Source organism: Poecile atricapillus, chromosome 3 (assembly GCF_030490865.1).
Source record: "Poecile atricapillus isolate bPoeAtr1 chromosome 3, bPoeAtr1.hap1, whole genome shotgun sequence".
NCBI classification, from domain to species: Eukaryota; Metazoa; Chordata; class Aves; order Passeriformes; family Paridae; genus Poecile; species Poecile atricapillus.
Window position 1 is genome coordinate 52,706,701 of NC_081251.1, and position 12,667 is coordinate 52,719,367.

A 12,667-nucleotide genomic window follows, 5' to 3' on the forward strand; every position below is an offset into this window, starting at 1 on the left:
TTTGATGTTGAATTGTGGAATGCTATCAAACACTGAACATGCAAATTTCTACCTGTATGCCTTTTTAATCACTTTTATGTCATTTTTAAAAAATATTACCAGGTTGACCTGAAAGACAATAAGGCAGATGGCTGACTTCTTGCATGGAAACATTCAGTTAATGAGGTGAATGGAACTTTCACCATAAAACACTAAATATTTTCTTCTAGGCACTATGATCTCAAGCTGACAACTTCTATTTGGAACTAAAACAAAAGGAGTGTGGTTTTCAGCAGAAGGTATTCAGCAGGAAAAAAAAAAAAAGAGTGTGTTAATAGCCAGACTGAGATTGTAGATGATACTTTTTTCAGTCTCACAAATGCATTTTTTCATTATCTCTCCCTCCCACACTTAAAATTTGACAGACCACTTTCATTTTAGTAAACTGATCTCTCCACTGATCATAAATATCCTGTTTTGCTACCAGAGGGCAACATATTTGCTTCCAATTCTTGGTCTCTCATGTGTCATTTTTATAACAGATTTTCAGTCCCTTTCTATCTTTCAGTTAGAAATGTCGAATATTTCACACCAGACTGTGAACATTAGGACAGCACAGAGAGAACAGTGTGGGAACAGCCACCCTGAGGCAGATTTTTGATCCCCCAAACACTGTAGTGTTCTCCTAGTAGCTCACAACAGTGTTCCTGAATCAATATCTGGTCCTTGGGAGCTTGTGACAGCAGCTGTGCTGGATCAGACAAAGTCTGGTAACACACAACTTGAGTAGTGTCAGAGCTTGTTAAGCACTCTTGGAGACTCTGCAGGATCTGCTGGGGAAGAAGTGGTATTTTTGTGTTTTGTTGGTCTTAGAGGCATTTTAAAATGAAATTTCCCAATAACTTTTGAACAAATGCAAATTTTCATTAATCACAATATACCACAGCAAGGGAGGTGCAAATTTAGCACACATTACCTGAATCAATATTTTTTTTAAATTTGGAATTACCACTAGAATGCAATATGCACTGTATAGGAAGAGACAGTGAACTGTCAGCTCCTGCCTACTGCCTCCATGTTGTGAGACTTGTGTGCCCCTGCTCTATATAACATTATGTAAAATTCCCCCTGTTCTCCCTCACCCAACATCTCTTTTCCAAGCCAAAAAACCTTAGCCTGTGAGCTGCTCACAGCAGAAATTCTTCCAATACTTTGAATGTTCTCTGGTAAATATTGCTCTTCTCTGGTCCTTTTCCAGTTCTACTTTTTTTTGAGATAGGTGGTACAGTACAGAACATAGATGAGATACACACAAGATCCTTAATATCTGGGAAAATATGGACTTTTATAAGGGCTTTCTCATTTTTCATGCATGATTGGCGTTTTTGACTGTTAGTGAGTAAGGAAGTGAAAGTTCTTTGAAAATCCCAGCCAAACACTGAGGTCTCATTCCTGAGTCCTAGTTAGTCTGTACTGAATTGAGATCTGGGTAGGTTGCCAAACAGGGTGAAGAGACTCTTGAATCTAGGAGATTGTTTCAATTTCTTCCTGATTAACTTCATTGTTCCTTCTGGAAAATAAATTTAGTTCTGATGCAATTTTCTTTTTTTTTTTCTTTTTTTTTTTTTTTAGATTATTTGTTACTCCATGTTTCCTCAAACACAGACTTTTGTTTCACTTTATAAGCCTATATATATACATGTCCTGTCTCCTCAAAACAATAATCTGAGGAATAGCTCCAATTATAGCAATTACTCTTTCTATTTTAGTCTACCATCCCCAGCAGTGAAGAGCCCTCTTGATTATTGCTTCCAAAAGAGTCGCAAGAAACTATGCACCAAGCAGAAGCTAAACATTCTGGTACAAGAAAAGAATCTTCCCTCTAAATACCAAGAAGTCAACTGCTGATATATGCTCATCTGGAAACGGCTTGGGTCCTTCCCAGGCCTTTGCACAGCTCTGGTATTCTTCTCTCTTCAACCAGTTTTCAAACCCCACTTGTTAAATTATTCAAAATGTTCCACTTTCACCCATCCACTGACTTCCTATGCACCTTGAGAACTAAAGGGAAGATTTTTTCCACAAGGAAAATTCCTTTCTTGCAATTTTCTCCACCACACTAGTCAATTAACTCTTCAGAGAAAAATTCAGCCTGCTTATTGACATTGTGGACATATATGTATAGCCAAACTTTTAGATTGAGTGATTTGTTTCACTCGGATGGTTATTTAATACAGTAAAATAATCAAATAATGTATTTCATATGTGCAGATTATTTTTCTCTCTAGCATTTTTATATATATCTATATTTATATATATATATACACATACAAACATATTCATTATTACAAATTGCAGTGTTAGTTATATTAAAGTATATGTTGCTACATACATTTTATATATGTATGTGTATAACTTGAATCCTGTTAAGTGCTAGCAATTTTTAATCATGTTCATCTAATTGCAGTAGGCTCATACATTAATTCTCACACACATTTAATCAGCAGCACTGGCAACAATGCTGTATTGAAGTGTATTTGCAACTGTGGTGAGTCAATATATGCTAATAAATCCTTCCCACCACAGGTGACCTAAGGTTAGGACATATCTGTTTATTAGCTGGGAATGCAAGTTTACATGTCAGGGCGTGTCTGAAGTGCTAGGCTGGAACCAGGAGCCCATCCCAGCTAAACAGGTGGGTGCTAAAAGTGAGAATTGGATAGACAAGTGGTAACAGTTGAGGTCTTGCCACAGAACAGACAGAAATGTTCTTTCAACAGAACAGTGTAAATTGAACTTTTAATTACTATGTGCTCTTTTCAGCACAACAGATGAAAAACTGGAATTGAGCAGCTGGAAGCATGAACTGTTTTCCAGGAAAAACCTGCCTTGAAAAGTGCTTTGTGAGCATGTTGGAGTTGAGGAGGCAGCTGTGTGATTTCACAATTTGATTCTAATTGTGCTTTAACAGGCTTGTGTATTCAAGTACTTGGGTTGGAGCACTGGCTGAGGACAGGTGCTGTTTAATATGATCCAATTAGGCTTTTGTAAATCAATTTAAAAATACAAAAGTAGGAGATAGATGCCATGCATAATAGTAATGAGACTATTATGCAAACACCTTTTGCAAATACTCTAAAAATGGTAAAAGTTATTGTAATTTTTGAACATAGTTTCTGACACTGACATCTCACTCTGATCAGAAGCTAACCAGGACATCAGAAATTAAGCAGCAGTGAAGATGACTGCAGAGATATGGCTGAGATACTTCCACCATAGCACAGATGTCAGAAAGTGTAGCTAAATCCCTTTGCCCAACTGCAGTAAGTCACACGGCATCTTTCACAGGACTGGTAGTTAATTGCCCAAGTGCACGGAATGGTGCCCACTCAACACCTTGCTGTAACTCCCTTGTAGCTAAACGGCTTCCTAGCATCTTCAACACGTCCTTGAGATAGGTGCCTTCTGCACTTTCCCTCCTTACACTTTTTCATTCTGCATTTATCATAACTTTCAATTTCCCTTTGCAAATCTACCTTGATGCACAATTTTCTCCCTCTTTCATACTCTCAGAAGGTACCCTCAGCATACAGACCCCATAAGCATACAGGCCATCCCTGTGGGCTGTAAACGAGACCTGCACAGAATGCTTGCTGTAACTTCATAATTAACTTAATTTCCCTTAGGGAAATTAGTATTCAAGAGGAGTTTGTAAATGTACAGCATGTTGTTCATGTGCATCCTGGAGCAGAGCAAGGCAGTGGAGATCTTTGTGCCCTAAAAAATGCTATGTGCAAAAGGTTAGAAGTAGAAACACCTGAGCAGTCTTCTTCCTGCAACTTCTCCAACATCAGCCACACCACACCAGAATGTCAACTTGCCTGTAAATTCTGCCTGCAGCCTCCTTAGCACAACTATATACAAGTGCCTTCTCTCACCCCACTGTCTTTCACTACACTCAAGTCCTAACAAACAAGCGCAGATCTCCGCCCATATCCTTTCCAATTATTTTTCCTCTTCTGATGCTGAATTGCTGCTAAACCTTGTAGCTCACTATCCTAAATATCAGATCAATCCTACCTAAATTCTCTGTGCTAACCAAAGCTAAGAGCCCCCTGAACAATCTTGTGGTTGCTCTTGCCAAATTCTGCTCACGGTGACGCTAAGCCAAGGGCTATGAGTCAGTCACATTTCACTGCTTAGTCAACCTGCTCCTCTAACTTTACCCTGGAATCAAATATAAACAAGTGTTGCAAATGGTGAGGACATGATGCTGATTTGTGAAAGGAGCTGACTGGAGTAGACACACTGTCAAGGATGTGTATGGGAAAAGGGAGCACACCTAGAGATCTGCCTGCATGCCTAGTTGTCCTCACCTAGGGGATGTAAACACCAAGTAGCTTGGCATCACAGAGGAGGCCAGAGGAATCACTGGCAGGATGTGCGGATATTTAAGATACACACACACACACACACAAGATATACATGGGATATACACATTTAAAAACAATTTTCAGTGCTGAAGTTACAGTAAGTGAATTATAATGTCTAATCTTCAAATAGCCCTGATATCAAATGATAAATGTATGTTTCCATGAACAGTAAATACAATTCAAGCTTCAACTTAAACTGTTTTTCAAAAGATGACCTCGTTTAAAGGTGCTTTTAGCTTTGATTGTGTAAAACATTTAGCACCATCAAGTGGTAAAACAGTGCACTGCTCCTTCATAGCAGTCTCACTAATAAAAAGGGGAACAGTGATGTAATTGTGTATTAGAAAGGAGCCTAAAGAAGCTTTTGAATATATTTTATCAAGGTTATTTGGAAAAGTTTCTGAGTTTTTCTTGGGAAAAGTAGTAGATTAAATGTTTTTGTTTCCAGCAAATTAAGTTGAATCAGTCATTGTTTCAGCTTGAATATATGGCAATCAGTTTCAGTATTTTTCAATCTAAATTACTGAAGTTGAGTCTATCTACATGTGATCAACATAGAAATAATGTTCACTTTAGCACAGAAGCTAGTATGAACATTTTTATTATCCTCCTCGGTGATGTCTTAAAACAATAGTACTATAAAATGGGAGCAGAAGTAGTAACCTGCAGAGTTATGAGACTTGCTTAACTTTTCCTTGCTGGCCATTAAACAGTCTTGAATGGGGCCAGCCAGTGGTAAAGGCTGTCTGCAATAGAGGCAGCTGTAGGCCTATGCATAAAATGAGTAGAATTTAAATACAGAATTTAAAAGAGCACAATTAATTTGGTTCTAAAATAATAACAGCAACAAAGTCTTTTGCTAGCCCAAACCCAATTCTGAAATCTGAAGAGATTTTAAATTATGCAGTAATCATGTATCATTTCAATTAGTACCAACTTTGTACAGATAACACTTAATATATGCATAACTTGATTAAAGAAATAACAGACCTACCTGTGGGGTAAAATGATCTATAATTATACTGGTTGATTGTTACATAAATGTTTTTAATTTTGCCAGTGTGTGCTTATCAAATAAGGATAAAAAAAGACCTTCTTCCTCTTAAGAAGAACCAAATCAAACCAAACCAAATAACCAACCAATAAACCCACGAACCAACCAAAAGCTGTTAAAATAGCCCTCTTCACTACTTAAAATTTATTTTAGTGAGAAGCAAACTCTAATGGATGAGTTCACACAACTGAAGAGATAAAAGGGACAAGCAGATGACCTGACATCTGAGAAGGAAAAGCAGGTAACTTGTGCCAGGCAGCAAACCAACTTAAATAACAGTGAACAGAAAATCCTTGTGCTAAAGTCAAAGGTATTTTTCCTGATATCACTGAATAAAACAAATCATTTGTATGGATTGAATCCTTATGTTTATCTGAGGGGAAATATCTGATGCAGAAAATATTTCTCCATTTTGCTATGGATACAGGAGATGGAATTCAGCTTATCAGAAAAGGAAATTATTAATGTAAGTTTAAATTAATTTCTTTTAATCTACTCTTCAGGACACATTAAGCTCAATATTTTAGTAAGACGTGAAAACTTCATTGTCAGCTGTTCGTTTGAAATCACTGTCAACTGAGCCTGAGATTCTTATAATAGGAAGGGGAGAGTATTTGCTGACTGCAGCAGGCGCCTTGAAAATGAGGATGCCCAGCATCTTCCTGCATCCGTAACTCATAACATTATGTTTTTCATATATATCTTGGACTTCCAAGAAAGGGGCAGAGAAATTTGAAGGGCCTTTTGTGACATCTTGACCAAATTTTAGGAAGTTACATGCAAAAAAATGTTTTCCAAATTGTCCTTTTTTTTTTTTTACTGGAGGCACTTGATTGTAGTAGCTTGTCCAGCTTCAGGAAATAATGTGCTAAGAGAGAAACAGGACAGTGATTCCAGCAGTATGCAGAAGTGCACAAAACCCTCTCACTCTTTGTCCCAATGTTAGATCCTGGAATCCCAAGTACAAATGTACAGAAATGTGTGGTGGTTAATAAAATGCGACTCCTTAATGATTAATCAGGACTAAAATACATGAGTGCTGAGAAAAAAAGACATTTAAGTGGGAACAATGGGGCGAGCACAAGGGAGAGGCACTGAGTTTCATGAAGCCTCCAACAATTTTTTAGTGTAATTGCCTTGCAGAGGCCTCAGCCGCTACTCGTAAGAGGGTGATTGATAGCAGCACTCTGCTGTCATCCTCCCAAACCTCACGTTTGGCAGAGAAGAGGAAGTGTTGCTGCAGGCTTTGTTGTCAGCAGGGAAGATGATCTGGGGAATGGCAGCGCTGCTCTGCCAGCAGCGGTGTCTCAGCGCCACGCAAACACCAGCCGACTCCCATGCAGGAGCCATGGATCCCCCCCTGGCACAGCCCTGAATCCAAGCTCATGTACCTTGCCTCCAGCTCAGCTTTTTGGCTGGGGCTCAGTGCAGGACTGGCTCGAGTCCCTCTGAGCTGGAGCACAGGCAGGCTGCACTGAAAACTGCCTTTCGTGTAAGCCTCAGGAAGCTTTTGTAGCTGAGTCTTTTGTATAGTCTGAGTAACAGAGTGTTTCATTTCACACCTTTGAAAGGAATCTGTTCTATAGATCACACATCCTTCAGCTTGATCCTTGTGTTGTCTTGACTCTCGCTGAATTTAGAATTTGCCAAACCAAAAGAGCATGCAGGGATGCCACTTTTATCACATGGATAAAACCATGGGTTAACAAGTGCTTTAAAAAAAACCCTGCAAAATACAAAGACACGTAAAAAAGAATCTGCAGGCTGTGATTTAATTGTTTTAATGTATTAGGTAAAAAATGAGATGCTATTCAGTATTTGCTCCATCTCCCACTGCTCATTACTAAGCAAAAGATGAATCAGAATGTGTGGCAGATTTTCAATAAGCAAGCTACCTCTTATCCCAGAATACTGGCATCCCAAATTAGTGGTATGGGTTACAGGTAAGCTGTCAGTAAACCAAAATCAGAAACCTCATGTTGATGTTGTTTTGCTTTCTTATATGTATATGTTTACCAGGGTAAAGCAAAGTGCACAACAACAAACAGCTGTAAAGCAACCACTTTCTAAGAAGAGGAGAGAGATTCTGAAATTGCAATGGCTGTACCTGACATGGAGGAGAAAATTTTTTTTTTAAATAGTGATGGCACAAGAGGAGATAACATATGCTATCAAGAGATTTGGCTTATGGTAGTTGGGATTTTGAAGGCACAGGACTCAATTTTAAATGCATTCTATTTTTGGGAATAAGTTGTGTTCTTACAGAGGTTGAAGTCACTCTAAATGGGCATCCAAATCTCTGAAAACATTCTGCTCATTGTGATAGGTTGCTGGCAGTTCTTACTTATTTTTTTTTTTTTAGATTAAAGAAAATGAAACTTTATTCTGATGGTCGTTGATTCTATGATTCTTAAGAGGTATCCTTTTTACTGTGAACTCCTTTTAAAGAAATCTTAGGGATTTTTTTTTTCCATTTTTACAAGGATCCATCTCAAGAGTTTTGCAGAAATTAGAAATTATTTTAAAAATCTAACCTTTCAGTGAAGTGTGATTCATATCTTTGCATCATGATCCGAAATGAATACCTATGTAAGGACATTACAGTAGAGCACCTATCTGTTTCTTTCTACCATTTTTTAAAGAGTTGCTACATTTTTCTCTTGGTGATATAGATAATAGTCAGGAATGTTGCCAGGTTGGTTCAGTCACTCCCAGTCACATGGCAGGATGCACTGCCACTTCAGTCTGGAAAAGTAGGATTTAAGCCCCAGAAATGGGCATTACATCCAGCAGTGCAGCACTGATTCCATGTGCTAGGCATTCCATCAGTAGCAATAGCACTTCAAAGAAGAATCTCCTTTAAGAAGCTGAATTAAATGCTCTTCAGCAATAGCTTTTGTACCAGATTCCCAATGTACAAATACAGAAATGAATGTTTTCTACACCAATAAAGAAATCTACTTCTGAGCTACATGTGAAAAATAAATTCTATCCTTGCTTTTAGAATGGCTTCTTTTTAGATATAAAGGAAACACTCTAAGAAGACAGAAGAAACCACATCAATTCTGCTAAGTAAAACTAAATTGCATTGGATCTATAATGATTATTTTACCTGTATCAAAGATTGATTTTGACCTATTCAAATTTTAATTGTCATAATATAGATTCACCAAGTCAACTTTCTTAATATAGCATCATTTTGCAGCATTTTCCAAACCTGGAATTTTATTGTACAGTTAATGTACAGCAGAATTGGCACATCTCTGTATCAATGGACAGAGAGGTAGATTGAAAGCTGACTGAAGGACAGGGTTCGAAGAGAATAGCCCAAGCCCAGCTGAAGGCTGGGGTGTATTTGGGGTGCACTGGTATGCAAGAGGTAGAGTGGTGCCAGCAGGCCAAAAGGATTGATCCTTCCCTCTGCTTAGCACAGGTGAGGTCATGAATGGAGTGCTGAGTCCAGTTTTGGGCAAACATGGACATATTGGAGCAAGTCCAGCAATGGATGATGAAGATGATTGAGAGATTGTTATTTGAGGAAAAGCTGAGAAGGGTGGGATTGTCGTCTTGCTATAAATACTTGATGCTTGCCTTATCACTGGGACAGCCCCTGGGCTTTGTGTTGTGCTGGGGAATAAGGCAGTGCTGTCTGCAAAAATGGAAAACCTGAACAAAACATCATCAAAGGATATGTGCATAGGTACAATAAAGAGTAGCTCCAAAAGGATTCTAAAAACAGACCATAGGGACCAGAAGAATCAGGTGATAGAAACAGATAATTTCTGAATCAGAAATTTCACTCTTAAGTTTCTTCGGAAGGTGACTGGGGGAAGGACCTCCCTCTCCCACAGCCATGGGGTGAACTTATAGCTGTTTGTGAGTCTATTACAGGGTGCAGGCTGGAACAATGTGTGTTTCCTTTTCCTCAGGTTAATGTCTTTCTACAAAGTTTTCATCTGCATCAGTTAAACCGATTGCCCAGTGTTTAGTTTCTGATGTGTGTGGTAGCAATGTCCATGCCCTGCTTCTGAAGGAGAGCTATTGACTATGCTCCTGGGGAGGTGGAAAGCTTTAGGAGTATAAAACCACTGTTTTACACTCCATACACCACCAGTTGTTAAAGTTGAAAGTTGTCAAAGGTTAATGGCTGATTTGAACAAAAGACTAGTGGCAACCTGACTTACAAACCAACATATTTAGACCTTACATAAAGTGACAAGGATGCTCTTTGAAAGGAATGAGGTGATTGTGGCAGGGGTGGATGTACACTGTCAGGCAGACTTGCTGAACATGCAATAATTCTGCAAACACAACGTGACATTAAGTACATCTTAACAGGGACTCAACCTACAGACATTTAGCCCACACCTAGCTGCGCAAGGCAGGATTCAGTTTTATGTAAAGCACTTCAGATACTGTGAAGAGTCTCACCTGGCCTGGAGCTGGTGCTGCTCCAGAACAGTGCAGGGCTCACACTGGGGTTGGGCTGCACGTCTCTGCTCTGTCGAAGCATCCCAGACTCCCCAGGAACTCCCAAGTGATATTCAATGCTTGTTTGTAGGTAACTGAGTGCTTTCTGTACTGAATATTTCAAGTGCTTAAATATCTACTAGTATTTTAGGAGTCCTAGGGTATCCTGCCTGTCCCAATGTGGCATTTCACAGAACTCCCACAGATCCTGATGCATGCCAGCTTATGTGGGTATTTCGGGTCTTTTGGGACATCTAAAATGGTTCTATGTATGTATATTTTGACATTTAATTGCCTTCATTCAGACAGCTAAGTTTAGTCGTGTGCCATCTGGTGTTGAAAGACACCATGAGGGCACCAGCTCTGAGGTCCCATGGTTGCAGTTCATCTAAGTCACTCCTAAAGATGTGTGTTTAGATGGCATGAACCCATGCCTAGAAATGCTGGGTTTCTTTTGTATTTTAACATGAGATGAGCCTTTACATTGACAAATAGAGTATTTAATCTCACAAGATTTATGAATGAATGCTGAGTTTTTTATGGCAGTATATGCATCTTTTAGAAAGTCCTGAAAGCTTAATGACAACACATGTTCATACTGTGAACCATAAGCCCCAGGATACATGTCAGCAGTTTGCAATCACTTCATGTACAAATTCCAGTCTGATCCAACATTCATTTTCAGTCTCTCTCTCTCTCCCCCTCTCCCTCTCTCTCTCTCTCTCTGTTTTATTGGATTGTGGTGCAGAGTTTGATGTGCCTTCCCACATTCTCATCCTCCATTTTTCATCTCACAGTATCCTTTTTCATCCCAGGCAAACTGGAAAAACATTTGAGAGAGTGGAACAGATACTCAATTGACAGGACAGCCGGAAATCTCTTGAGTAATGGGGGAAAAAAGTATTTATTTCACTTCTCAAAAATATTCTAAATGACCTCTGTGAGTTGTAAAAACACAGACTAATACTGTCAGAGGCAGTCCTGTTACGTATTTATCAAAGACAACTGCAGTGAGTAATCAGAACTTGATTATTATAATAGAGAGGTTGGCATCAGAAAAGGATCTTTTAATGTCAGATTCTCTGACATTAGGAGCATAGTGACCAATGCTGGATAGCTGATACAAAGTTCAGTTCCACAGATCCCAGTTATGAGAAGTCAGGATGTTTGAAGGAAAACAGCTGTCAAAGAATCAGGCAGATATTTTGAATTCATATAAATAATAACAAAGTAATTTTCTGCTCATGATTCTATCACAAAGCATGTTTCATACAACATTAAGCACACTCAAAAATACATTACAAGGTTTGTACCTTCATTCTTTGTTAGTTACAGCTGGAGAAAAAAAAGAAAAACATTTTATGGTAGGAAAAGAAAAAAGAAACTACTTTATCATCAGACCATTAAGATAATTTGGAAAGTAGTTTCAGAACCATTAGGACAATCATGGAAATTTGCTGATAAAAATGTAAATTTAAGATTTCGAGTTCAGATTAAATCACTAAAGAGCAACTTGTTCAGCCATATTTTTTTTTTTAGAATTGTCTTCTGCTGCAGGCCTGGCGTGACATCCAGTTACGGGTAGTATGACATACATGATGGCAAAATAAATACATGCTTAGATTGTATTCCAGATAATTCTGCATGTTCCTAGTACATCCTTACAGCCTGTAAAAAAACCTAGGAATGTCTCCTAAACCAGTATCAAAATTATATTTTGCAGAACTGTCATCTCTTTATATAATCTTACGGATCAGATACGTGTGTAAAGGAAAATATTGTCCTATGGTAGACACATATATGTGATAAAATTAATCTAATGCTTCTTATTTCCATTATGTCTTCAGACCCAGCCCAGTCTTCTGCTACACATTATTTTTTTACCAAGGTTTACCAATAGGTGAGAGATTTTGGAAGAGATTCCAGGAGCAGTTTCATCTTGATACAAGACATTTTTTACAATGTAATTAATCACTGGAACAGTCTCCTGAGGAATGCGGTTGATTCCCATCAGAGTTTGCCTTCATGAGCTTATGGGATACTTTAGGCACATTTCCTCTCACTCTAGCAGCAGTGGAAAATGAAGTTAAAAGTTTTACTTATTGTTAAGACGTAAGGTCTAGTGTGTTCTCTAATAATGTATTTGTGTTTAATTTAGCTCAGTGTTCTTTTTTATAGTGTTTCTAGTATCTTTCTAGTATTGTTCTAGTACCTTTTGACCCATGGAGCCAGAACCCTACTGTATGAAACTGCAGGCTAAACTGCAATCCCTGTCTGTAAAATACACAATGCAAGTAGCATCTTCTCACTGTTGCTCACTGTAGTAACACTGACATTTCACTCTTCACGTTCTAAATTGCAACATTGCCCTAGACATTGAGTATACAGAGAATAAGAGATGAAAATCAAAATAACTTACTAAAGGTTAAAGAAAATACTCTGAAAGAAGATTGAGCATATTCTATTTTAGTTTTCAGTATTTCTTTCAAAAATCAGAACCTAGAGTATTCTGAGATTTGAGCACTTAGCATAGCGCATTTGGCAAAGAACTCAATGACATCTGAATGGAAGGAAATAAATTGTAATGTCTTGTATGAACACACAGGTTTTGAACCTTGTAAAAGACATATCCTTGGCTTTTCCATCCATGGCATATTCCTACATTCCTACAAAGACTTAACCTGCTGCTGGAGATCTAACTTTGTATCACAACTGGAATGCTGTGCTTCAC